A 27,484-nucleotide genomic window follows, 5' to 3' on the forward strand; every position below is an offset into this window, starting at 1 on the left:
CGGAGAGGGAGCATAGGCATAGTTTCCGCTCTGCTAAATTCAAGGTTACTTATTGTCGGTCTGCTTGCCGTTGCAGCGCGAATCCTCATTGCTTTTTCTCTTCCCAGAATTTCTCATCAATGTACTAATTGTCATAATTTAATAAAGATACGATTAAATTCATTTTTTTATTTTTTTTTCACAATTCATCAACATTAAATATTTTAATATAATTGAATAAAAATTCTCTTAAGTAAAATCAATTGGAGATTGAATGCGAGACAAGATTTTGTTACGCACGTGCCTCTGAAACTTAATTCGCGAGATAATCGAGCGCGAGCTTCGATGGAGAATCGATATGAAATTTATGAAGGCGGAAGCGGAGTAGATATCAATTCTTATTCGTACGCGATCGGTTTTATCGCTACGTGCCTTTTTCCACGTTAGCCGTTATTAAAGATGCCGACATAAAGGAAGCTTGGAATTAGCCATTTAGCGGCGAGCCTTACTCGATATCTTCGTTTCACATCTAATTGTACAGGCTTATTTGATATCTCGTTGGCTAATATTTACGACCACTATTCGGTCGACGCGATTTATTACTTCTTTGCTACGCTGGACATAGTTATTCATAACCGTGTGCAAAATGCTGTAAACGCACGTGCGTGAATGCACTGCGTCGTACGCGTAAAATATCTCAATTTCGCGGAAGAGATACGCCAGATCGATCGTCTAGCGGTCCCGTAAAATTTCGCAATCGATCGCTGCCATTAATTTCGGCGGATAGATCGGGCGCGAGACGCTTTGTTGTTCGCGATCGGTCGAAACTTTTCGAACCACAGCGGCCAGGAATTTAACGACCGTGTAGGCGACAGTGAAAGTAGCGTTATTTAATACCTTATATATCGCGGCTCGTAAATAACAATAAGGCCGCGTATGTGTTCAACTGGATCGGGGCCGACTTTTGTCATTCCTGTGGACGACGTTTAAGACGCATTGGCCAATGGACTATCGGGACATAATAAGATACGAAAAGAGATCGCTCGGATACAATAACGCAGATAAAAATACACATCTCGTTTCGCAAGATTTTTGCATGTCGGGGAAGCAGAGGGATGCAAATGCTATAAAGTTATACGGACGAAATTTGGACAAAAGTCCAAAATTATACGGATGTGAAAGACGAATGCGCGCGATAAATCAAGTTTATTGTTATACCTGGAAATATATTTTTCTCTACGGCTTTCTCTTCTTTGTGTCGCGTTTCAAAATTTTAGCGCTCTAAAGTTATTACGTAATCTCGATTGCATGTGATCTGAGAGATTGTTCGTACACAGCCTCTCGGAATAAATCACCCTTATATTATTATGTACCGGAGCTTTAATATCACTAAAACGTCACGCGTTTTTCTCCGCTTATTACACCGCGTCCGGGGCTCATCGTCGTTTAATGTAGAACATTGGCGGGCGCGACCTTCGTCGAAGCGGCTCTCTGTCCATTAATAAAAAGATTGTACCGCGCGACATGTGCATTTCTCCGTTGCTGATCTGGCGCCGTGTAAATCGAGGACCCCTTAATTGTGCACTTGTCGAGCCTGAGGAGACAGGTTTCAAGGCTGCTACGACCGATCATCGTTTTACCGAAGAGGTTCGTCCTCCTCTTTCTCTCCCTTCGTCTCTCTCTCCGCTTCCTTCCTTCTTCTCTCCCTTTCATGCGGATTGCAGAAAAAGACGCGGAGACGTGTGTTGCGAGAGAATATAACTTATGTAGACGATATATCGCTGGCTTATCATTTTATACGTAGAATGTAGAAAAGTGAACAGGCGATTTCTCTACGCTTCGCGTAAGAGATTGCTTTTTACGAGGCAGATACGTGAGCGTCTTCTCCCTTCGAAATGTTTCTTTGTGCTCTTTTGCAAAGGCGTTTCGAATGCGCTCCTTCATACTTAAAGGATAAGTCGAGTATTCTTTGGTTTATCGTTCTCCCTAGCGTTATTCCGATAAATTTCCACTAAATTAAACATATTTCAGTCAATAATCATGAATCTACAGAAATATTTGTTTTAGAAATTATTCAATTTTAATACAAAAATCTTGACATAGCGTCTAGCGAATTAAACGAATGCGATTAATATAAAAAATTAATATAAAATATTTACTATACAGGATGCATCGGTAATTTTTATTATGTTTTAAAAATATATCAAGTCACAACTACTATGTACATTTGTCTTGCGAGTTGTCAAGAAAATATCGCACGAGCAAATGTCAAATCTCTTATACTCGTATTGTTATCGGTACTTGTCATCTGACCAAGGTATAATTTCGATGCATAAACGACATATACTTGTCCCACACGTAGAGGCTTGCATTTTCCATGCTCGTCTCTATATTTGCATCCTGAGTCACGTTGTTTCTATGCTTGAAATTCGTAGTTGATAATGATGCCGTTTTCTCCCAACATGATTGCGATGCATAATTCCGTAATGCCACGCTGACACACGAATGAACACACGGCTATTTATACCTTCAATGAGAGAACGATATCGGGATAATTGCACGAAGTTCAATGCTCGTCTCATTGATACGCGAAGTGGACTCTTCCATCTAATTATGGCCATTAACGCCGAGGTTCTTTCTTGTGCATTCGTAATATCGTGTCATATACTTTTAGGAGGAGGTTTTTATTGCGTTTCCGTCAATGTTAACGTCAAAATTATAAGAAAAGGATATATTGTATATTTATAATGAATACTACAGAGGAGTCGGCGATTTTGTCGAAAAGCGTCGAGATAGTTGCCGAAGAAACCGCTGAATTGCTTAAGGCATTGCTTATAAAGGCATTACGCATCAAGATATTACTTTTGCAATTTAAATTTCAAGGGACACAAGGAATTATCTAAAGATATTATCTAAATTATTACTTAACGTTAAAATAGTATTGCTAAAATTCATTATTTAATAGGAATATATGCAATATAGGTAATTGAATGTTTTCTCAATTAGATAGTTCATTAATAACTCGTACGCATCGTTTACATTCAGAATAATATACCTGTTGTCGCATTAATTTGTAATGTAATTAATGCGCCGCCCTTTTCCTCTGGGATATCTCGTCACGAAAACCGAATGCGAATAGGCATGAACGGGAAATTCCGCAAATGCATCCGTGCATCGCACGCGCGAAGTGTCAAGGTCGTGGCAACGCTTTCGCGATTCGCTTAGTATATCGTTTATATTATTATATGAAACATGCCTGGGGTGTATGAAGGATCAAGGTTAGAGAATCCCGAGTCTTTCAGTACAAATAAAAAGGAATGAAATCACGGTATTTTCAATTAAATGAATCTTAATAAGCATAAGATGTTTGTTTACAAAATGAAATTGCATTAATTGAGATATGCATATATGCCTCTTTTGATTTGTAAGAGAAAACTTCTCTTGCCAAGATTTCTGCGATATGAAAAACTAGATAATTGCGAGAGAAAGAGATAGAAAGAGATATAAAAAATAACTCGTTTCTTTAAGGCCAATGAACGTATGTATCTGTCTAATCTGTCCAGTTTGACGTCTCGTGTAGGTGTTGCCGCGCGCCTTCGACACCTTCTGCGATATGTGTAACGGCGTGTAAGCCGCCGCTTTACAAGGTTAGATAGGAATTCGATCTTCGTCGCTGCGTGTTAGAGGTACACGACGTGCGAGACGACGTTACGGAGAACGTTGCGCCTGGAATTAATCATCGGCACCTTCTCTTTCGCGATCGTTGTCATGTGAATGGCAACGTGTAGATGTGTTTGCATATACCTTCGTACGATGCGAGCTTTACACTCGGACCGAGCTCGGCCGAGAGATGAATAATTTTCGTATTTAATTAATTGCGATTTAATGGACGATAGGGAATGTAACGGGACAATCGCGTAAGACTTACTGTGCAGCTATTAAACATTCTCTTTCTGTCTTTCTTTTTCTCTCTCTTCATCTCTTGGAATTTTTCAGAGTACCTCGAGATTATAATCGGCTTACAGGAGAAATCAATTTTTCGAGCGAATAAAGCGATGATTTTGCGGTCGGATATGTTCGCGTACGTCTAATTGATCTTAATTGACGGCTAACAATCGAGTAGGAACATCTTGCAGCGCTCTATTTTGTTAGTATATTTGCTTCCAGTTTAATTAATCGCACATTATTGATTACAATGTGACGCGCGCGTGATCACAGAGTCCCGCTCAATGTGTATGTGTGTGTGTTATCAACAAACTCGTTTCAGATTGTCATGTTTTTTATTACAAAGGAATTTATATATGCATATTGAATTAAATGGAATTGAATCGAGAAATTCCAGAAATCTAGACTTTTAAAGAGATAGAAAATTTTACAAATATTGTTGTTTTGTTAAGAATAATTCTTAGAATTTTTTAATTATTGTTATCATTTGAACCAATTTTTTATTTTTATTTCAACCAATTTTTTATTTTTATTTTAATTTAGAATTTTTTGTTTACGTAAGACCAATTATTTTGTTTGCGTAAGATCAATTATGGCAACTTGGAAAACTGCTCACTTAAAGCTAGATATAAAATACCAACAACATCCTATTTCACCTCATCGCTCAGGTCGCTCAACGTCATATGTAGAGGTGTTTTCGTACTTTACGAGGATGCGTTTTTAACAGAGGAAAGTGTCGAGGACCTCTGACGCGAGATCTTTTCATGCGCGACTGCCCGTAAGAAGCGAGAGAGTTCAAACTTATCTCGAGGAGGAGAGGGCCTCTGCCTCTCCATGAACAACACAGTCTCATGCGCACACGCGCGCGCAGATAACACGCTGTACAAGTCCCTCTCTCGCTATCTCCCCCTTCTCTCTCTCTCTCTCTCTCTCTCTCTCTCTCACACACTCTTGATCGTTGTCTTGACGTCCTTTTCCGTTTCTCCTGCCTCCTCGCCTCTCGCCCCGTGTTCTCGTTCCGTCTTTCTCCGGTGTTTGAAGCCGAGAGCCGGCCGGTCCTGCTATAACCCGGAGTTGGCTGACGGTCGCCCCATGTATGGCAGCTTGTTTTATGCTGCCTGCATCGCATTGTGATGCACAACGCGCGAGCGAGCGCAAGCTCGGCCCGTTGCACTCTTCGGTCGAAACGCGATATCCAGCATATTGGACCCTCGGCTGCTTTTAATGCTCGACGAACCCCGGATGTACGTAATACAGTGACGGGATATCCAGTCGCGATATCCGTCGATCGTCAAATACTCTCGATGATCGACTAACGGCGATCGTTGGATTGAAAACGGAGAAACTCGAGACACTCTTTAAAAGCAGTGTAATTTCAATGACTTCTGATATTGCAACTGCATCTCTCTAATTTGTTCATGATAATGCACAATGCACGATCAATCTTTCGTTTCGTTTGTTTTCCTACTCAAGTATAATCTCGAGCTTTTTTTGACAGAAAATCTTCCATTTCTGTATAAATATTCTGTATATAATTCTTCTAAATTTTATTAAGTAATAAAAATATATTATATTTATATATAATGTAAAATGTAAATTTTAACTATTTATATTTATATTATTTTAATATTTATTATAAATTTTTTATAATATTGTATATGTAATTTACTATAATATTTACAAACAACGCTATAGCATCTTTTCCAAAGTCGCTGATGAATGGCAGAAATGTTTCAACTTTTTGTGATGATCGAACACACGTGTACGAATATACGTATATATGGACGATCTTTTCGCGCACGTTCCTCGGTGCATGCTTGGTGCGGGTGGACGAGGTAGGAGGGCGAGGAGGAGGGCAGGCGAGAAAGGGGCGGCCCGACCGCGACGGCGACTTCGAAACATGCGTAATGGCATTCCTCGTTCTCAGCTGCATTCGCACCCTGACCTTACTCGCCTATATTCGGGCTTGGTCGTGATTACCTTCTGCCTTTTTATCATCGAGCAACCACACATATCCGCGCATCTATATGTGTCCGCCGTTCTTTGCACGGTTATGGGATGGGATGCGTATCGGACGCGGATCTCTCTTCGCGAACTAACGCGATGGCGACAGTATTACATGTATGTATATCTGCGAATTTAATCTACAATTTATCGTTTACTCGTGTTACTTTCTACACAATCTTCGTTAAAGATTTAGATGATGTGAATTGTACGATTCACTATATTTACCATGAGATGAAAAATCTAACTTTATGAGGATTATAAAAATGCCAATTTTAATAAAAAATAGATGAATGTATTTCATAATATTTTATTGTAACTTTTATTAATAATTTAATAATTTTTTATATTATTCGTATTATTTAAAAAATGGGGATATTTAATACAATTATTAATTTAAAAAATTAATTTTACAGGTTTTGCATTTGTTATTTGATAGATAATACAATATATTTAGATAGATAATACAAAAATGCAAAAATGTGAAATTTATTGAATTTTTATTGACAACATGTAGGTATTTTCTTAACAGTTCCTAATTTTTTAAAATTTATTTTAATAAATTTTAGAAAGAACAAAAATGATCTACAGATTGTCTGTTAACAGCAAGAAATAAAAAAGCTTGATATGACATAAAACAAAAGAATCAAATGTTTCATAATACAACCGTGTGATTCGAACTTTTGTAAAAAAAAAAAAAAAAAGATTGCGATCGAGGAACCAGTTTCTTACTCCGAAATGTCTCTTTGTCACCGAAGGTCGCCTACTTGGTTGTTTTCGCCATCGGACGACAACTTTTCCGACTACGCTGCATCGCGGATTTACGGTAAAAACTAGTTTCGCCGGTCAGCCTATTTCAGTCTTCGCTCGCAGTAACGTGGAAGCATCATACCGAGAGTGGATTTATTACGTCTCGTAATTAACGGTCTTGACGGTGCGATTTTGACAGGCGTGTTTCATATGTATATTATGAAAGCGTAGATAGTATTAATAGTTTTCTATTGACGTTATAATCGTAAATAAAAAGCTAAAGCTCAAAATAAGTGCGAAAAGACTCTAAATCATATTTATGCATGTACTCTTTCAATTGATTCATTTACTATATGAAATGCAGGATATGTATTTTAAAAAACAAATATTTTTCGATATGTTAAAAGTAATAATTTTCTACATTTATATAATCTGCGGCTAGAATTTGCTTTGGTTCTGTTTGCTCGACTTAATATGGCAAAATAAAGGTAGGAAAATCTCTCGTTGAACATTTCCCGCATACCGTTGCGTATTATGGTAAAAGCTCTCCGAATTGACTCTGATAGCTCGAAATATATATTCCAAAAGGTTAAAAGTCCGCACAGAACGCTCGTTTCGCGGTAAGAAGAGGAAACTAAAGGGTGGATTAGTCTAACTGCGAATATGTTTACGACCGTTTAATTGGATGAAACGCAGTAGCAATTAGCACAGGGTTTATGTAGATTTTATTACAATCGTCGGATGTGTACTTATAATAATAACGATTTGCAAACAGTACGTGACAGCGTTTAAATTAATTAAACGCGTATCTCACACAAAAGAGAGAGAAAGAGAGATTGATCATGCTTGCTTATCCTTCCGGTAAACATATCGCGAATCGCGCGTGAAAAACGAGTAAATCTCGGATTAGTCGAAGCACTTAGCAACTTTGTAAGCTTAATTAGCGTCAAATGCGACCGGTAACGTAAGATTTATGCTAATTTTATTGCGGCCAAGAAGTAATCCGATCAACGCGCTACCGCTGACTACTCTTGATGCATAGCGCCAGCGTTGAAATTAATTAAACTCGTTATACGCGCCGCGATCGATCGCCTCGTCCCTTTTTCGGGATCCGAGTTCCCTTCCCGAGATAAATAACCACTAAATAACTCGAGACACCGCGATTTAATTGGTCGAAAAATATTTCAATGTAAACATTATACAGATTTTTATCCAGCAATTCGATCGATACACGCGAACTCTTATATTTGTTAGATCTTGTGTTTCAATCGCTCGTATATTCCTTGCGTACGCGTTCAACAACGTCATCGTTACTCGCGATATATAAAGAACAATACGTATTCGCGAGCGTAACACGAGAGAAGGAGAGACTTTCCGCGTTAACTGCAAACAAAATAGAATTATGCAAACACGATCCGATCAGCCGCAACCTTGACGCTTCGTTACGGTACTTTTCTTCGCGAAGCGTGCATTTACAAGCGCGAACGCTTCTCTCTTTCTCTCTCTTTGTCTTTCTGTGGTGCAAACAGCGGCATCTTAATTGCAAAAATAAAGTTCTCCTCATCGCCGTATCATCTATATCCCAACGGATACAAATTACACGCTTAAGCGAGTTACTGTTACACGAGCAATAGCGTACCGCGCTAGGAGAACGAGATAGAGATGCAGAGGAGGAACGAGGGATGCTGGGAGGAGGGAGGGAGCGCGAGCTATGGAAGAAAGAACGATGCGTATCCTTGAAGGTCGCTTCATCGTGTTGGCGTCATCGGCGCAATTGCATTCTATATCGCGAATAAAATTACAAGACACGCCGAATGGTCCCGGTCGCACAGCACACACATACACACACATTGATGATACTCATTTTGTACTTGTAATTATTTATAAACACGTGAGTCTCCGCGCGCGCATCTATCTACTATTTTGTTCGCCGATATTAATTAGACATTTTTCCCGATGAAATGCGACGAACTTCTTTATTCTCATAGCATGAATCAAATACATAAATCAAGTATATGACATGAAAATCGAATTGCGAGTAAGATGAATCAATTATTAAAGCATCTGTAGTTAATGAAAAATATACTTTATCTTGGACATATTTCGATATTCATGCAAATATATTTTTTTATTAATAAGACAGAGTTGATTTTACTGTAAATTTATATTGCATGCATTGTGTAAATCGGTTTAATTTAACCTGATTTCTGAATCCTAGAAAAAAAGAGAGGGAGAGAGAGAAATAAAGCTCGTTCGTTAATCTTTATTTCGGATGAGATCAGTGAACCACAGAATTTTCTTTGGGATGGGGAAAGAGTGAAAAGCAAAGGAGGTCGACTCTTTTTTCTTACTTAAGTAATTTAACGCGCAATCAGGCATATAACGTTGATGTAATTGCGACGGAGAGATGAGGGGCCGCGTGCGCCATTTTTTTGTTGCGTTAGATCATCTGCCTTTCTCCCTTCGCCTTGACTCGTACTTGGCTTGCTTTTTTTTCGTTGCTCATCGCGAAGAATCCGTTGTTTGCGCTGATCGAAGCAATAACTAATAATGATTAGTATTTTAGACAGCCGAAGGTAAGATGTTGCATTCGTCGTACGTTGGCTCTGTCAGCAATCGATTGGACGTGTGTTAATCAATCAATCCATCGGAGACGAACACGTAAATGTTATGACGCAAACAGAAAATATCAATTGTTATTTATATCCGCGTGCATTCAATAGGGAGAGAGATTATATTTTGCATACAATATCCTTGAAATTTTAAAACGCGCAATTCGATATAACTAAATGGATAAATATACATTCCAATTTATCCATATATACATATATATATGTATATTTATTTATACAATATGTTCTTTGTTTTATAACCCTGAAGACATCGTATTTTTCGTGATGCGCAATATTTATGTATTGCCAAATATTACAGCGATTCTTTCTCTCTCGTATATCATTATTCTCGGTTGCACAAGAAATATATTTGATTTTTACGTCGAGTCAATATTCAATTATGATTAGCATTTTTAAAATTCGTGTAACGAGCATTCTTATGAATATCTTGTCAAATTATGCGAGGATCTCGTTTTGCAAATATTTGTTACATTCTATTTAAACGGTTTAATCACGCAAAGTATTCTTTGCTCGAGGAAATATTTAGTCGGTAAATAATCAATCATCGTGTACATGAAAATTACGTAGTATGGAGTACCGTTTTTCTCGAATCTGTTTACTTTCATGAAATCTGCCAGTGATGGAAGAAAATAGGATATTAACAAGAGATTATATATGTATATGTACAAAATATTGCGTTTAATTTATCATTATCACATGCATATAATAATGTGTAAATAAATAAGAAATTAGATATAACCTTCATTGATAAATTGAGATATTAGGTGCTTTCCATTTACATCAAAACTCAGATAAATCTCACTTCTGTCTTTCTTTAACATGAATGTTGAAGAAAGACAGAAGTGAGATTTATCTGAGTTTTGATGTAAATGGAAAGCACCTATTGTGTTGCTTACGTCAAGATCAATTTTAATGTAGCATAATTTCCGTAATGACGAAAGAAAAATAGCACATGTGTTTATATATCTATCAACATACGCGTCAAGATGATGAAAATCTTATTACAAATTAATTTATCAAAATCGAATTATGCATAATTTACGTGTATAATTACATATACGAATGTTAAATACTAATCTTTATTATCTTTATGACTTGTATGCATCTTTTAGCTTCTGAAAAAATGACCCGTTGCCGAGAAAATACGTGTAATTTACACGTATACCATCATACATGTGATCACGCATTACTTTTTCCCATGCTTTTCCTTACACGTTTATGCATCCCTCGAGTTGTATTGAATCGCATCGCCTGATATTCTTTTCCTGTTTACCTTTACGGTCGACTGCGTCCGAGACAGGATACTACTTGGTGATCAACGACTCTTAATCACTTCCAGCGATGTCACACTTTCCTATTCACGTTTACCTTCTTTTATGCACGTGATCGTGCATGCGTGACCGTATGGCAGTTTCTCGGATGTATCAAAGCTCTCTCTTTCTCGGTCAATCCTTTAATACTACTTTTAAATATTTACTTTGATTTATGCAATTATTTTATTTATGAAATATTTATTTATGCGATTATTTTATTTATTTTACTTATGATAATATCATAAACTCGAGTAAAAGAGAAAATATATTGCACGCCAATAAAATATTAATCAAACGTTTATTGAAAATATGTAATACCAATAATTTTAAATTTAAATATTTTGTAGAATATTTTTTAGCAAAATTCTTCGTGAAATAAGTTGAAAGATTTATTGCATATTTTTTCCTCTTGAATTCTTAAAAATGTGTAAATAATATTTCTAATCCTCCCTAATCTCTTTAACTAAAAGAAAAAAAATTTCATACACACACGCACAAAAATTAATTTAATATTTAGCATGGCGCTTAAATGTATTAATGAATTTATTGGTATGGTTGTAAAATTGAGAACGCAAGGTATAAGAAAATGAGCAAAGATGAGGAATTCTGTCATTAAATTACTTCGAAAGGCGTATATGCAGTAGGTCACGCACTTCCCCCTGTAATACTGATATAACGTAATTGCTCTCGTTGGTTCTTCAGAGCAGCACGCGATACGGTATCTTATAATTAACTCACATTCAAAATTTCTTTCAGGAGTTAATTAACGTCATACTTATTGAAACATTATTTTCTAAACTCATGGCTTTTATCTCTTTATATATCATTCTTATCGAGAGACAGATGCGAGTGCACTTTAAATGAAATTTTACGAATGAATATATTTATATAATAACTTATAAGAGCTATACTAAAAGGAGATATAATAGAAAAGATAAAGAATTTATAATCACAAGCACTTTAATAAACGCGCGGGATATTTCAGCTAATAGTACTAAGAAGTTGACGTTACGTAATCCGGCGTTACGTTAAAGCCGTTTGCGAGCAATTTCCGTTTTCTAAGGGTATGGAATATTAACTTTCTACCGCGAGAACGAGATGAGCGGGCAAAGTTTTGCGGTAATCTTTGCGGTAATAAAAAGTCAAGCTCGCGCGTGCAAAAGCTGCGCTCACCACGATCCGACTTATGTAACTTATGTCAAGTATTTTCGCTTTAAAACGTACGTAAAGCCCCATAGATGAGCAGCTCGGATGGCGAGTTACGTCGTTCAGTACCTATATATCGTTTATTATTTAAAACCAGCAATCTTTGCATTATCGTCTATCGATACGGTATCCCGACAGTTGAGTAATCGTGGGAGTTACGACATTCGTAAAAGTCGCTCACGACTCGCTCGAGGTCTGTCTCTCTCCCGTGTTTATTTTGCTCGCCGCTATTATACGGTTTCTTTCCACGGCCGGAGGAGAAAGAAGGAAGTAGGTGATCCTAACTCGCTGAATCTGGAACGAACGATGCACCCCGAGTACGATGCGCATGTAGCTTTTATAATTGTCGAGAGAGCCTGTATGTATGACCAACGTGGCGATTAGTCCGCATTAATGCATCAATGTGCATCATGAATTTTATAAAATTTCAACTTTCGAGAGAATTCCAGTATACACTTGAGTATAATCTTTTATTGTTTTCATAAATGATGCGCTCGATTTAATCGAACTGATTGAAATCAAATGCAAAGCAACATTCACTAACTAAAACTTTTCAGACGAACTTTTAGCATAAATTTTTTATTCTGTTAAGATACAATCAAACTGATCTTTTTTAGATTTCTAGGATCGGTTTTTTTTAATTATTTAAATTATTTAACATAATATTGATATAATTTGTTCAATTGCATTCTGTTTAAAATTTTTATTAGTTATTAAGAATTTACTATATGAAAAAGGGATATATATAATAGACATATTGCGATGGAAAAAAATAATGCAAGAGAGACAAGGAGATCTTCATGCAACTTACTAATGTGGAACAAATGAGTGGAGCAAAGTATCTTTTATGACTCGAGTTGAGCACAGCCTCTATCTTGATTCGTGATCTTAATGTGTCAGTGAGGTACGCATGCTTATTCACCGTACTGGATTCGCGCATTACCAGTGATGAACTTAGCGGTTACTCCACTGCTTTCGCTATTATACATACAACTGTGCGAACTGTACTGTAAATATTTATCGTATATACATGCATTTATTCGTAAATAATACTTTAAAGCACATTCGTGTATCTTAATTAGCAGCTTTTTATTCTAATTTTAGTTAACTTTGTATAAAAAATATCGATAAATTTATATCCAGATAAAAATATTTGTCAGAAAATGTCAACATCCCCATAATAAATCTGAATATTTAAATAGCAATATTAATTATGAATACTATTATATTATAGAATTTCTATGAATATATTATCTTATATTTATAGTAATTTGTATGTATCGACAAGCATAAGAAAGATTATGATATTATTAAAAGCTGCAAATATATAGTGCAAGTGCACTTATATTGTCCGCATAAAGTGGCTGTTTTTACTTAAACGATGAGAGTCCAAGAAGAGCAACTGTCTACTTAAATGTATCCGCATTTCTAGCGTGACCTGAAAAAGGGAAATTAAGAAGGGTAATCTAAAGGGATCGATAGACTTATGGACGTCATTTGTTTCGTCGAGGATGAAAAAGACGAGATAGAAATGAGTAGGCGTTCGTGAGGTTGCAGTCTTTTCCTTTCTCTTTCTTTTCTCTCCGCGGATCTCGCTTGCGCACGCCCTTCCTATCCTTCTTCCTCTCTTTCTGCCTCTCTTTCTGCCTCTCTCTCTTTCTCTCTCTCTCTCACACGTGCAGTGTCAAGTTCATCGTTCAACGTTCGTCCTACGTGTGCTAACGCACTCGGCTTCGCTTCCTCTTCGGCTATAATTATGCCTCTTGCGCAAAAGCTTATACGGCGATGTTCGTGTCTTCGTGCAACTGCGTGACCGACGATGAGAAAGAAAGAAAAAAAAGAGAGAGAGAGAGGGATTTTCTTAGCGGTCGATCGACAGTTTCGAGGTCGCTTTTCCATGCACTCCCTTGGCTGTACATCCTCTCTTTGAAAACATCTACTAATATCGCGAACAAAATGACGCATGCGTTGTTTACGTATACTTGTTTAATAATAATCCATTAAATCAATCCTATTTAAAAATACATTTCGTAATATCTAATCACGTAAATTCGCATTATGAGAAAAATATTACAATCTATATCCTACATTGGATATGTGAATATATTGTAAATGTAAAACAAGAAGAAAAAGAAGAAGATAAACAAAATATTTTCATGTAAAAAAATTAAATAATTGCAAGAAAATGATTAGAAATTTTAAAATATTTTCTAATCTTTTTATATACATGATACAGTTATTATATATTCACTATTATATATATTTCCTGTTAATGTATTATTCAATTAAGAGAGAATAGTTCTCAACTTCTATTTAAATACAGTTTGAAGATAATTGTTATATATTCACGAGGCAAATATACGTATACCTACGTATTTGTTACATATATAACGTGTACTATATCGATGAAAGTTTCAGAAAAATTCTATATCGATTCAGCATGCGTTATGTATGTAACGAATAGGTTTATATATTTATGCTGCAAGTACTTATATGAAAGAGGAAGAGGAAGTACCGACGCTCGATTTGACAAAGTATTATCGATACGTGACGGGAAAGTTGATCCTTTGTTACATCGCATACACGTGGGATTGCCATTCGTTGCACGAAGCCGCTCGTTTTTCGAAAAAGTATCGCAACTCAAATCAAATCAGCAATTTACTTTTACCGACAATATGGCTTTTATTAATGAGAATTTTAGAAATCTTAAATTACATACATAAATATTTTGGAAAGCGTATTCAAACGTGATATTTTTATAACTGTATGAATTGAAAGCAATTAATCGCGCAAAATTAATCTGAAAATATCTATTTTGTAAAATTGATTTTCTTAATTTTATGTTTTGAGTGTGAATAGCTTGAAGAGATAAACAATGAGATAAACTGAAATCTAGAAGAGTTATTATGAGAAATAAATAAATTAAACGTGATACATTTCAAATGAATTTTAGATATAACTTTATATCCTGTTTGCTTTTACATTCAGTTTTATTTCGTAAGATATCTCCTTTGCGGTAAAGAATTGCGGAAGTTGTATCAGACAATACACGTTATTGATACGTGACGAGAAAGTCAACTCATTTATCCTCCCCCATGACTGCGAGCACGTGTGGGATCGGTATTCTTTGTGTGGTTCTTCAAAGAGAGAAACACTCGAGCAGGATGAGCCAGAACGTCGGTATGCAAGCTGACTCAAATGCAGCATCGTCGGCGAAGAGTCGCCGATTTTGTACGGGTGGGTTTATGATCGTCGGTCGTAAGTCACGACGGAATAGAGCTTACACGAGATGGTTTAAAGGACTGTCTCGAAGCTTCGCGTGGACTATTTTAGCTTCCTCGTCCTCAAACTCAAGCACGCGAACTCCATTAACTTTCGCCGATCCCGATCATTGTGCTATGCTTTCAACTTTCTGCTGCGGTTCCGTGAGCGATTTTTATCATTCCGCGAGTGTTCCACGCAAAAACTTCCTTCGCTCGATAGCACGTACGATAGCATGGCTCGAATTCAGCACTCGAGTCATTAAATGTAATTTTGTTACATTTAATATATTAGTCTACTTTTAAATCAGAGATGGAATCAGATTTAATTTGCAAATGTAATAGTTTCCCATAATGTGATCATCATATGTCATAATATCATATGTTATGACAATCAGTGTTACACTTTTTCGAATAACAAGCACAAATTAATTTATACATATGAAGAAATGAAAGATATTTTTGTGAAAGATAATTTTTTCTAAAAACACTTCTCTAGAAGAAAGAATGATTATGGTTTTATTAAGTCGCGAATTATACGGGCGATATTTTAATTTAGCGTCGAGAGATTAACAATAATGTGAACTGGTCCGTTTCTGTGCTGCGATGACTTTTTTTTCTCACGGTTATACTAAACAGATCGATCGCCGACGGCGGTGCATAATACGATGAAATTAGAATTCTCCAACCTCTTTAGTCGCGGTGCATGCGAGAAAGTCTGCCACGGTTAGAGAAATTGTGACGCGACCGGGAATATGTCGATGAATGCAAATGTTGACCGACAAACTATGCTTGACTGCGTTCTAGATGCACGTGTGCATCGGTGAATAATGTGGAAAGACGAACGATATGCCATAAATGGTTCGATTTAACCTTTCCTTTCATTCACTTTCGCACATTAGTAAAATATAAGACACCGATATTTTACATTATTAAAATCGCTAATATGATAATTATTAATGAGAAATATTTGACTGTAAAGTTGCGTGATAAAAAGCAGAAATATTTGCCACAAATATAGAGAATGAAAAGAATACGAGATATCGAGGTGTTATTTTAATATTTTAATAAATAATAAAGGGTACGTTTGACATGTTTGACGTCCATGAGGTTGATAATTCAAAATTATAATTAAGCATGCGCGTTTTGACGCGCACAATGGCTTTTTAGTAGTCCCGACATGTTACGACACTCATTGTCTCAATCCCCGGACACATTTCTCCTTTGTTCTATCTGCCTCTCCTCTCCGCGTTTATGTATTTCTCAATGTGCAACGGCCCAACCCTCGATTCTTTCTTATCGAATCATTCCTTTCTTTCGTTTTCTCCCGGTCTTTCTCCGTTGTAATCTTCACTCTTCTCTATTCATAGACATCGGGTATATATATGTATATGTATACACATATAATGTATATGGTCACACAGGGTGCTGGGCGCGCCTTTTTGGCCGCACCCTACTGTCATCGTCACCACGTCGTAAGGTTGTGATTAGCTGACAAAGGCTCGATTCCACGCTGTCGCTTAATTGAATGAAAACCAGCCATTCGTGGCGGTCTGCTTATAGTTGGATTAATTCGAGGAACGACTTCATTCGTACACGCAGACCTCAACTTTTATCTCGCTCTCGTCTTTTTTCTTCCTTTCGACTCGATTTTCGGTGTTGCGATCGATCATCCCTCGAAAAGAACGATCAATTTGCATGGGTCCGCGAAGAATCCGATCTCGAGTCGCGCAGACAGATCCTGTGTCATTAATCAGCTGGCACCCAAGGACGAGATATGGTCAAGATAGGTTTTGAATACAATTTCGCTCTATATTTTCGACGGCGCGTATCTTGGATCGAAAAAAATCGGGGAACAAAGGGACTCTTGTTCAGCTTGTCATTGCGCGACCGGTTTGGCGATTTGGACATGTGGTACTTCTATCGTTCACGACCGTTCATATCGTTCACGATGAATTTCTAACGTCGACCAGCGGCAGTCTTTGCATCGCTGCGCGATTTACCGTGAAATACAGACCGACATGTTCAATCATCGCGCCGCGAGGAGGGAGTACAATTGTCGAAAATTAATACTTCTGTTGAGAATAAAATTGCCGGGAAAATGCGTAACCTTTGCGAAGTTACGTAGTCAAGTGTTTAGTGTGTTCGTATCGTGCGCACTGGCCATTACAGTTAACAATATACCAACAATTTTCTCGGTTCACGTAGCACTCTCGGCCTAGGTCAATTTCGGAGTAAATTGTGAGGAAAAATTCCTAAATTATTGGTGAACACAATATATTTATGATATGGAAATTTACTAGAATTTATGCATAAAATGAGTTTTTATAATTTTATAGATTCTACATAAGATATTAATAATTTTATATTCCACATTAGACATTATAAAAGATACAGGAACGTCGAATAGAACTATATACTCGTGTAGAACTGTATATAATATGAATTTATTTAAATCTTATTTCCGGTGCATATCCTTATTCGCTGTGCACTAGTAATTGATAACGCTGCTCAAGATAAGAGTCGACAAGTCGAAGCGTCGAAGTTATTAGTTACGAGCGCCGCTAAAGCGAGGAAACTCTTAATATTCGCAAGAATGAAGTGATTAAAAATGTTTATTGTAATTGGCGTACGGTGCGACTAAACGGCCCGTTCCTCGTGTTAGGCTAGGCGTACATTTTACAGCGGCGACTTTAATACAGCTCGCCGTCTCCGTCTTGAAACGCGCTTTCGTGATGTTCCGCGCGTTAAATCGGTAAGCCGTCCGGCCGATTACGAGTCGTTTACTGCATCGTCGCTCGATTAACGTATTTAATTTATCGTCCGGTTTACACGCTGTATGCACACGCGTATGCGTATAGTTTAAACCTTTATTGCCGCGGAGATATGCTAATGCAAGAGGATTGTACCGCGGACTCTCCAGAGCCGATCGAGACGAGCAAAAGTCCTGTACGGGAAGACCGAAAAATCAAAAGTACCTTCCTTTTGCGGGATTTAAAATTGTCCACATTTTTCTTCCCACGCAGCTCAAGTTACGTCTTTTCCACATTCTAACATCTTGCGATTTTATATTAGCCTTGCGCTCTTTTGTGCGGGGAATACAGAATATTATTTATAATTTTTAAGAATATGTTTAGCATTCCCTCTCTGTTATATTTTATTTGAATATTATTTTTAAATTTTTTTAATTTTTAATTTTTTAATTTTTTAATTTTTTTTTTCTAAACTTTTTAAATATCACGTTTGAGAAGTATACTTGAATTTTAAAGTGTTGAATAAGATGAGTGGAAGAGATGTAATCTTTGTCAGAGCACTGTGATACATCTAAAGTCGACGCTGAAAGGAATAACAGATTTTCTCTTTCCTATTTGTTTCCTCGTTACGCTTTTATTCGGGACGTGGGCAATTATCTTTATAACACCATAATCATGCTCTGTCGACAGCGAATGATGAAAGGATATCATGCGGAATGCAATTTGATAAGATCTAAAGCGGAAGATTTAATTCGAGAAATTTCGCGCTGTTAACTTTCTTCGGAATTATTGTCACTCGCGTGCGCGTTAAATAAGCGTAATACTTAAAGATACGTGTATATCCGGCACTCATACTATGAGCAGATAAATGTACATGAGTGTAGATATTTCATATAGAGTGAGTTCTCTTAATTAAATAATGCAAGAATCGAGACGAGTAACATATACATGGATAAATCATTATCGTGATACTTTGAAACGTTTCCAGATATCGGAAATACTTAAAGAAAGAAAGCGTGCTTGTACGTTTCGCTGCATGAAGCCAGGTTTCACAATTCTTCCATAATGGGAAGAAAATGTTTAATTTGAGAGACATTTTTTATTCTGATGAATTTATAATTGAAGAGAATAATTATAAAATTTTTCAAAATATTATATATAATTATTTTAATTGTCTTAATTTAAAAAATATATTTTCTATCTATAATCTTTATTAAAATCTAATTTCTTATTAAAGTTTTTGTTTACAATTTGACTGACTTTTTAATTATCTAATTGCTTCAAAAGAAAAACAAAGAAAAAATATACAAAATTGATGTAATTGTATAAAAGTAACGAGTTTACGATGAATTGAATGGTAGAAAATGCTGTTTATCAACCTGATACATTCGCGAAATTTTTTTGCAGCCTGTTTGTCAGTAGTACGTTGCTGCAGGATTACAGGAGCGTTTGAAACAACAAGTTCTTTTGGACAATGCATTCCATCGATATATACGACTGCTTTTTCATGGCAAGTCACCGGCAGAAAGTTAATTTTGTTTATTAGGTCAGCAGAGAGAAGTGGATCCCTCTTTTAACTCATTTTGCGATCGGAGATCGGTTCTTTAGCCTTCGGCGAAATTTTATTATTTGACGCATCTAGAAAATCATTTAATGTTATCGAGAAGAGCTTTTCAGAAAAATAGCTGTCACTAAATTAATATGATTGGGCCTGCGTATTAACGTTTACCTTAATAACGTTTACCTTAAGTTAAGATTTTCTTTTCAATTAAATTTTTTTCAAAAATTTAAAATTATTAATACGAAGATATAAATTTTGAGAAAAATCCGATAACGTTACATAGACTTACTTAGAATTATTTATCGATGTCTTACATAATAGCTTGCAAATGTCTAATAATGATTAAACTACTTGCGAACAGCATTCATTATTTATGAAAGCGCTCGGGTGGGCGGGTGTCTCAGCTCATCGCTTATCGGCGATGCGCTCTAAGAGAGCGACCAAGAGGAGGAGGGTTACCAGTGAGGCTGGTGGCAATACCACCGTGGCAATTACCAGCAAGTGTCGAGTCGCGCTATCGGATACATTCTGGCGAACCTCGCCGACTCGTAAAGAGCGAGACGATGGTCCGCGGATAGTCGCCCGATTTCGCGGTGCGATAAGGGCCCTTTAAAGGTGCGAGGGGGCGAGCGGAAAGACCGAGGAGGAAAGGACGAGGCGCAATCTTGAGTGCCGCTGTAGAAAACGTCATAACTCGTATCCGTGGGGCGGGCGGGTGCGGGCGCGAAGTTACGACTGCGCGGCTCGGCAAGGATAACGCGGGAATATATCCGCGACGATAATTGCGAGTTCGTTGTCTGCTGGCCGCTTGCCTGCTTACCTGCTTGCCTCGCTCGCACCGCACTCGGTTGTAGACGAAAGCGAGCGCGCGCGCATTTTTTTCCCTTTCTCTTTTTAGCCCTCGCGCTCGGTTGGCCGGTTCGTCTCTTCAAAGGTTACGCTCTTGCGAGATAAGTTGAGCAACGACAAGGGGATTGTGTATCTAACCGATTCGCGGATTTGGGAAACGGACATCTATTTACGATCTGGACGTCCGAAAAACGGACGAAGTCGTGGATACTTTATTTTCGCAAACGTGAGGGAGGCGGTGCATGGATCGCGGATGATCCTGCGCTAAAATTTTTGCGAAAAATTTCGAAATCACTCGTGGATCTTGATAAAGTTGTCTCTCGACGCGGCATCTATTTGATCGATGACAGAGGTATATATTTGCGCGAGGAATAACGTCAGTTTAATCCCGAGGAAAACCTCTTGCTGAGATAGATTTGGATTTTTGCTTCTTCATCTGCTCCTCGAGTGCAGAGTAATTTTTCGCAATCATGATCGGTCAGATATACCGAGAAAAACGAGGAATCTCGTGTTCGCGACTTGCATTCACGCTACGCTCTTTACCGCTTCAAGGTTGCAGCCAAGAATTGATGTGGCGAGTATAGGCCTTTTAGCGATTTTGCAACGAAATCCGCAACTATAGGTAGTTAGGCAACGTTCGTCTCGTGTTGTCTCTTCCTTTACTTTATAAAACCGCGGTGATAAATGACGTTCCTTAATTTTGAACAAGCATACTCGCGAAAAAGCATGATGAGAAATCGTAATTAACCCCGTTTCGTAGAAATCGTTTCGTTCAACCGTTAATTGTCACGCTACGAGGCTATCTATTCCAAAACTCCGTCCTCTTTCGCTTTCTTCTCCCTTCTTCCTCGGCCTCTTTCTTCCGCTCCCCTTTTCTATTCTCTCGATTGTCAGCGGCGCGATCATTATTGAAAAGCCGCGCCGTGGATTATTTCCCCCGCAATAATGCTTCACGGCCAATTAAAATGCGCTGTTGGATACTGATATACTGCAAATTAACCGACCTCGCGCGTTGCCGCTTAATCAGCATATTTATTGCTGCCACGCAATGAGAATCGTACGCGGGCGCAGATGCGATACGACGCAACCTCAATATTGCAAGTAGTACCCCCAACCTCATTCGAGATGCCTTTAATCCTCTCTCGAAGAAAGGGAGGCGAGGGGAGGCAGGATGACTCGGATACCGGGTCGTATAATGGGAAATCACCGGTGGCGAGTATAACTCGGTTATAAGTCATGTTGCTCCACTCTCCTGTTCCTATAAACGCTCGCGTAATATACAGCGTGCGCCTACGGAATTTAAACTTCCTCGCTTCTTCATCGCGCTCTTCATCGCGACTTTCCGACGCCCGTCGGGATCGATCTTTTCTCTTTCTCTTTTCCCCGCATCCCTCATTATTTATAATACTTGGGTGCATTTGATATATATTCTTGCCGAAAAAACGGAGATAATTTTTTCCGAACTTAAATGTTGGCATGCTTGAGTAGTGTAAGTTGTCGATTGTTAAGAAAAGAGACACTACATATTATAGTATGATATATATACGGTGACCATATTTTCAGAGAGAAAATAAAGGACAAGCCTGGAGATCGCCGAGCAAAAAAAAACTACTCTGTGACTATCAGAAGTCTACGTATTCTTATACCTTTTATATGTTGAAACAAACCCTTAGTTTCTTAAATAGGTTTCGAATAATAAAAAATAAAACGGATTTAATATGAATCACTAATGAAAAAAATTTTTAAATATAATTAACACAAAAACAAAACAAATTATTTTATTGTTTTCGAAAAAATTCTCACGTTAGTACGACATTAGACATTGAAACGCTAAATAAAAAATAAAGGACAAAATTGTAATATAAAGGACAAATTGTAAAAATAAAGGATAAAATTGAGTTTTGAAAAAATGAATAAATCTAAAGGACAGCTACTTAAAATAAAGGACTGTCCTTTAGAATAAAGGACGGATGGTCACCGTAGATATATATGACCCTCCTCCCCATTCTTTTAATTTTTATCGTATTTTCTTTTTACAGAGAATGCATTAATTATTTGTAGACTAGAGAGATAACGAACAATATTTCTGCGATTATCTCCTTATTTTGTTTAACGCTCAAGGTTAATTGTGATTAGCGTTAATTTACAAGGTTTGTAACGGAGTCGCACGCGTAATTGGTAGACGCATAAATTATTTAGCGCGATAAAGATTTTCGCGAGGAATTGTAGATAAGATCGCCACGTGAGAGGGCATTAGCACCTCGTTGAGGGAATTGGATCTTTTTTCTCCTACCCCTTATTTTTAAGGGCTAATACTAATTGTGAGCGGCGTTAATTTACAGCGTAGGTGTCACGGTTCGTGAGATATATATTCCAATAAATCGTTGTACAATGCGGAGCGAAGTGCGGCCACGCCGGTGTCTAGCTCGATTTTTTTATTCACCGCGGTATAGCCCGCGATATTAATTGTGAGGCTTGTTGATTTATACAAGCATCCATAAGCTCCGCTGCGGGATGAAATACGCTGTGGATAAGCGTATGCAAGATTGCGGTACGGGATGAGAACGTAAAGACAAAGACCGAGCAAAACGTTCGTGCCCGACAATATGATAATTATATTTTGAGTTCACAGATGTATCGAAAGGGTTAGAAAACGATTCATTACACGTTTATAACGTATCGATCGTTGTAAATTGGGAATTTGTAAAAATTTGTAAAATGTACGTCGATAGTTATATGTATGTAAAAATGAATTAAATAATATTTTTAAACAAAAAGAAATTTTATGTTATTGAATTAATTATATTGATATGTACACTACCGCTCAAAAGTATTTGGCCACCCTTAATTTAAGAGAAAACTCGAAAACGAAATTGTGTCTATTGCCTTTCATCGATGTTTATTGTTTATGCGCTAACGGAAAGTCGTTCTCAATAGCTATATTATAAATATCACTTCATGTTTACTAACAGATAGCTACAAAGCCAAATAAGGTATTTATGGCTCTTTTCCTAGAATGAATACTTTTAAGTTTTTACTACAAAGGCGCGTGTTTCATGGAATTTTTTTGTTTATTTGATATTTTAGAATGTAACGGATATAGATTTGCGTCAGTTATCTGCTGCCATTTGAACAGAAAACACATCTCTTGACGCATATTTTGCAAAAATAATATATAGATAGAGAAGATATAGATAGATATATAGATAATATATATATAGATAGATATATAGATAGATATATAGATAATATATATATATATATATATATATATATATATATATATATAATATATAGATTAATATAAATGAATGATTTTTATTTATTTATAGTCATTTAAACACAATTTACCTAGGTGGCCAAATACTTTTGAGCGGTAGTGTATGTAAAAAGACAGATTTTACAAATTGCCTCCTTTATGAATAAAACATTATTTATATAGACTTTAATAAAAGTTAGATTGTAATAATATATTCGATTTACACAGAATGAAAAAATTGAGATAAAAAAGCTAATTCTTCAAATTTATTAAAGAATCTAATTTTGAATAAGTCTGATATTCGTGCAAATTATTTAAAAGTGTCATGATTTTTTCCTTCTATCAAGGAAAAAATCATGTTCACACAAAGCTTTAGATGCGCTCTCTAAAAGTGAATCAGTGTATTATCACTGTAATCAGTGCTGTACTTATAACTGCTTGTAATCAGTGAGTATTTACTGTTTTTCAGTGATAATACACTGATTCAATCTAATGAAATTAGTATATATACTACTTTCACTAGAGTGAATCAGTGTATTATCACTGAAAAACAGTAAATACTCACTGATTACAAGCAGTTATAAGTACAGCACTGATTACAGTGATAATACACTGATTCACTTTTAGAGAGCGAGAGATGCTTTTAGATTTTTGTTCTTATTATCAGATAGTGATAGGTCTGAAATCAACGCGAAAAATACGTTTTTAAAAATTCGAACAAATTACTATCTGGTCTAGCCACATGTTTAATATGCTGCTCATATTAATACGCGAACGCGTTTGCTATCGTAGCCTCGTGCGAAGGACTCTTTTCTATGCGAGATTAGGTACATACTTATAGACATATTGTATTGAATTCTTTGTAAATTAAGTATAACTATGTGTTCATATAAATAGGCTACCGCATACTTTCAAAGCTTGGTTTCAAGTGATACGTATGAGTGTCCCTGAACCGATTCGACTTTCAGCCATAAATGTCGCAATATCTAAGCAATAGACTCACGTTGAAGAGGTATTTAAATATTTTAATTTTTTTTTAATATTTAGATAGATTTGTAAAAAATTTAAAAAAGATATCCTAGGAAACAATCTTCTTTGGAATGATAAATAAATTCGATATATAAATAAAATAGGGAGATACAAAGGGAGATTATTGATAAAACTAGAGCTTATCTGAAATCATTTCGTGTATCTTGCATTATAGTATCAGTGATTTTCAGTCGGGCGCTTCGACCATCGCATTTATCGCAGCCCGCGCCGCTTTTTGCCGAGACAAGTAGATAGTACAAGCAATTTTATACGCCGCTACTTACGGCGCTATCGCCCTCGCCGCAAAAATGCTACGATCCGAGCCAGGAATGTGTTAGCGGGGCGAAGATTGAGAAACTTCGAAGGGGCGAGGAGGTCGCGAAGGGGTCTGCCGGCGGGTCTCGATACCGGATTATCCGAGTAGAAAATGCAATGGAACGGGTAAAGTTTGCGTTCATGCATCGTTGGTCCCGCGTCCGAGGGCGAGGGAGGTACCGTAAAAACCGTCGACGCGGTGCAACACCGACGCGATTAGGTAACTGAAACCGTATCGAGACGTGCGCGCACGGAACTATGCACGCGTGCTACCATGGGTGGGTGTATCCGTGCAGTATGGTCGGATAATGCGCCGATAACACGGGTCGACTTGCTGAACACTCTCGATCCAGATTCCACGAGGCAGCCTAGTTCCCGAGAGAGTCGTGCGAAATGATCGCATTCGCATTGATTTTTTTCTTCAGATTTTCAATGACTTCTCCCATTCTTGTTGGTGAAAATGTCGCGTTTCTACGTCTCTTCCTACATTTTAAAATAATAGAGTGAAAACATGAAAAATCTGAAATTCTCAGACGTTTCTTTTGTATCTCGGAAAGATTAGAAAATTTTCATGAGTAATGAAAAGCATTAGACAATAAAAAATCTTCTTTTAGGAAATTGCTCTAAAAAATCTTTCAAATATTCTCTTTATCTGGAATTTTGAATAAAAATATCTGGAAAATCAGATAATTTTGTCATAAAAAGCTTAGACAAATATCCTGAATAATTCATATATAAACAGTTTAGCAAATATTCTTCGAGTTCGAATTTAAAATTTCTTCTCGAAAGCTTTGGACAGGTTTTGCACACGATGTTTCTCTTAAGTAAGGACGGCGTGAGTGCCGTAGTGAGTATTATACGACTTCGTGTGAGACGATCGTTTAGACGTCAAAGATGATTTTGAAACGATGCGGCGCGGCACGACTTAAAATTATTAAGTCGCCTTGCGTGATCGGACACGACAGTTTAACGATCCTCCTAGGGCGCAAACGAAGCAGAAACTTAGTTCCGACGATTGATCGTCGTGACCAACGAGACCGTCGCGTCGTTGGATAAATTAAGGCATAACAGGTAAACGGCTCGTTAACGATACCTCGATGGCCGTTATCGTCGGTTGGCTCGCCGCCAAATTAAGAATCATATGGCTCTCGGTGCCTCATCTAAGCGCGGGTCCGCGAGATTATCCAATGGCGTCGTATTACACTCGCCAATCTAACTCAATCCGGAAGAAAAGCTGCCAGGGGGCCCGTTCACAATCAATCTTTGTCAAAAGCGTCTTAGTAATGTGCGGATGATAATATGCGAGAAAGCACGCAGCTTTAAACGCAAATTCCCCGCAGCTAAGAACGATATTCGTTGGAAAATGCGGCATGCCAACAGGAAGAAATGTTACGAATTAACTCGCGAAAAAAATATCACTCTCTAATTTCGAAGCAAATCTAAGATTAATTAGATGATTGTAACAAGCGAAAAGTGTTTGGAAATATTTTTTGCTATAAAAAGATACATGACACTATAATAAGTTATATCTTTATTCTATTAACAGTCATTGATTAACGAAGATTGATTAACTTGCTTTGCATTTTCGTGTATCTATAATTGATAGAGAGCTGAATATATTTGACATTGAATACAAGTGGTAGAAATGTAGCGCATATAACGGTGAAAGAAATTCCTCGCATATTATCAAAATGAAATTTAAATATTGCATTACATTAAGCAATTCTAAATAATCTGAATTGTCTTAACCTCTTTTTCTTGTGTTTTTCTCTCAGAAGCTGAAAACATTCGAAACAAGTGCGAAAAAAGAGAGGAAGAACGACAACATCATCGGTGAGTCGAATCATTAACGTTTTTTACTGAGTCGTCGATGTTCGATTAATCTCTAATCTATTTCAATCTTTTTTTTTCGTTACTCTTAATCGTCGATGACTTCTTATTATATTATCTCTTTGAAAGTATAAACTTCATATTCATTATAAACCTATTAAACAAATATAAATATAATTTTTATTCCATCTTTTTTTTAAGAAATACAAGAAAAATTTATAAACGTAATGTGTATGTAAAACCTATAATTATATTTTATTATAGTATTCTACTCGTTTGTAATATCCGCGAAAAACATTATTGTCGAGATAAAAGGAATCATTATGAAACATCACGCTTTCTCTTTTTTTATTTTATTTATTTTAATTATTATTAATTACATAGTGACGTATTATTCGAGAATAGTCTAGCAAATATATCTGTAGAAAAAAAGGATATATGTATACGTATCCGATAGATTAGCGTTATAGCGTTAGTTATAGCGTTATGGAGAATGGCTCGTTACTTCCGGAATTAATGGATCGTAAAAAATTTCCAATCGAATAGTGTTTCCCTTCTTTGAAAGTGATCGCGCAAAGCGGGGGCGATTCATAAAGTTGTTATCGCAAAAGTTATACGCATGAAATTAGATTCTTATTCGTTGATGATTAGAATAGATTGAAATTTAATGCAACGTAAAAGAATAAAGTATATAGATTTATATATGGTTTGACATTTATAATCTGTATATTTTTAAAAAATTTCTTTTTCTCGAATATTTTGTTACATCGATTGAAAATTATTAAATTAGAAAAAAGA

General features: G+C 36.8%; 1 protein-coding gene across 8 annotated transcripts in view; it reads left to right on the forward strand.

Annotated features, from left to right (window-relative positions):
* The window catches only part of Sano (CABIT domain-containing protein serrano), a 129,067-nt gene that overhangs the window by 14,184 nt on the left and 87,399 nt on the right, over positions 1 to 27,484 (forward strand). For 5 of the 8 annotated variants that reach the window (XM_083107983.1, XM_083107979.1, XM_083107982.1 and 2 more), the window contains exon 2: positions 26,632 to 26,689. The exons of the other annotated variants lie outside the window; for them this stretch is intronic. The gene's annotated coding sequence lies outside the window, so the exon portion shown is untranslated. The remainder of the gene's footprint in view (positions 1 to 26,631; positions 26,690 to 27,484) is intronic. 8 annotated transcript variants of the gene reach the window in all.

The sequence above is a fragment of the Camponotus vicinus genome, unplaced genomic scaffold, assembly GCF_025532165.1.
Source record: "Camponotus vicinus isolate PSW18456_S1 unplaced genomic scaffold, iyCamVici1.0 SCAF_9, whole genome shotgun sequence".
Taxonomy (NCBI): domain Eukaryota; kingdom Metazoa; phylum Arthropoda; class Insecta; order Hymenoptera; family Formicidae; genus Camponotus; species Camponotus vicinus.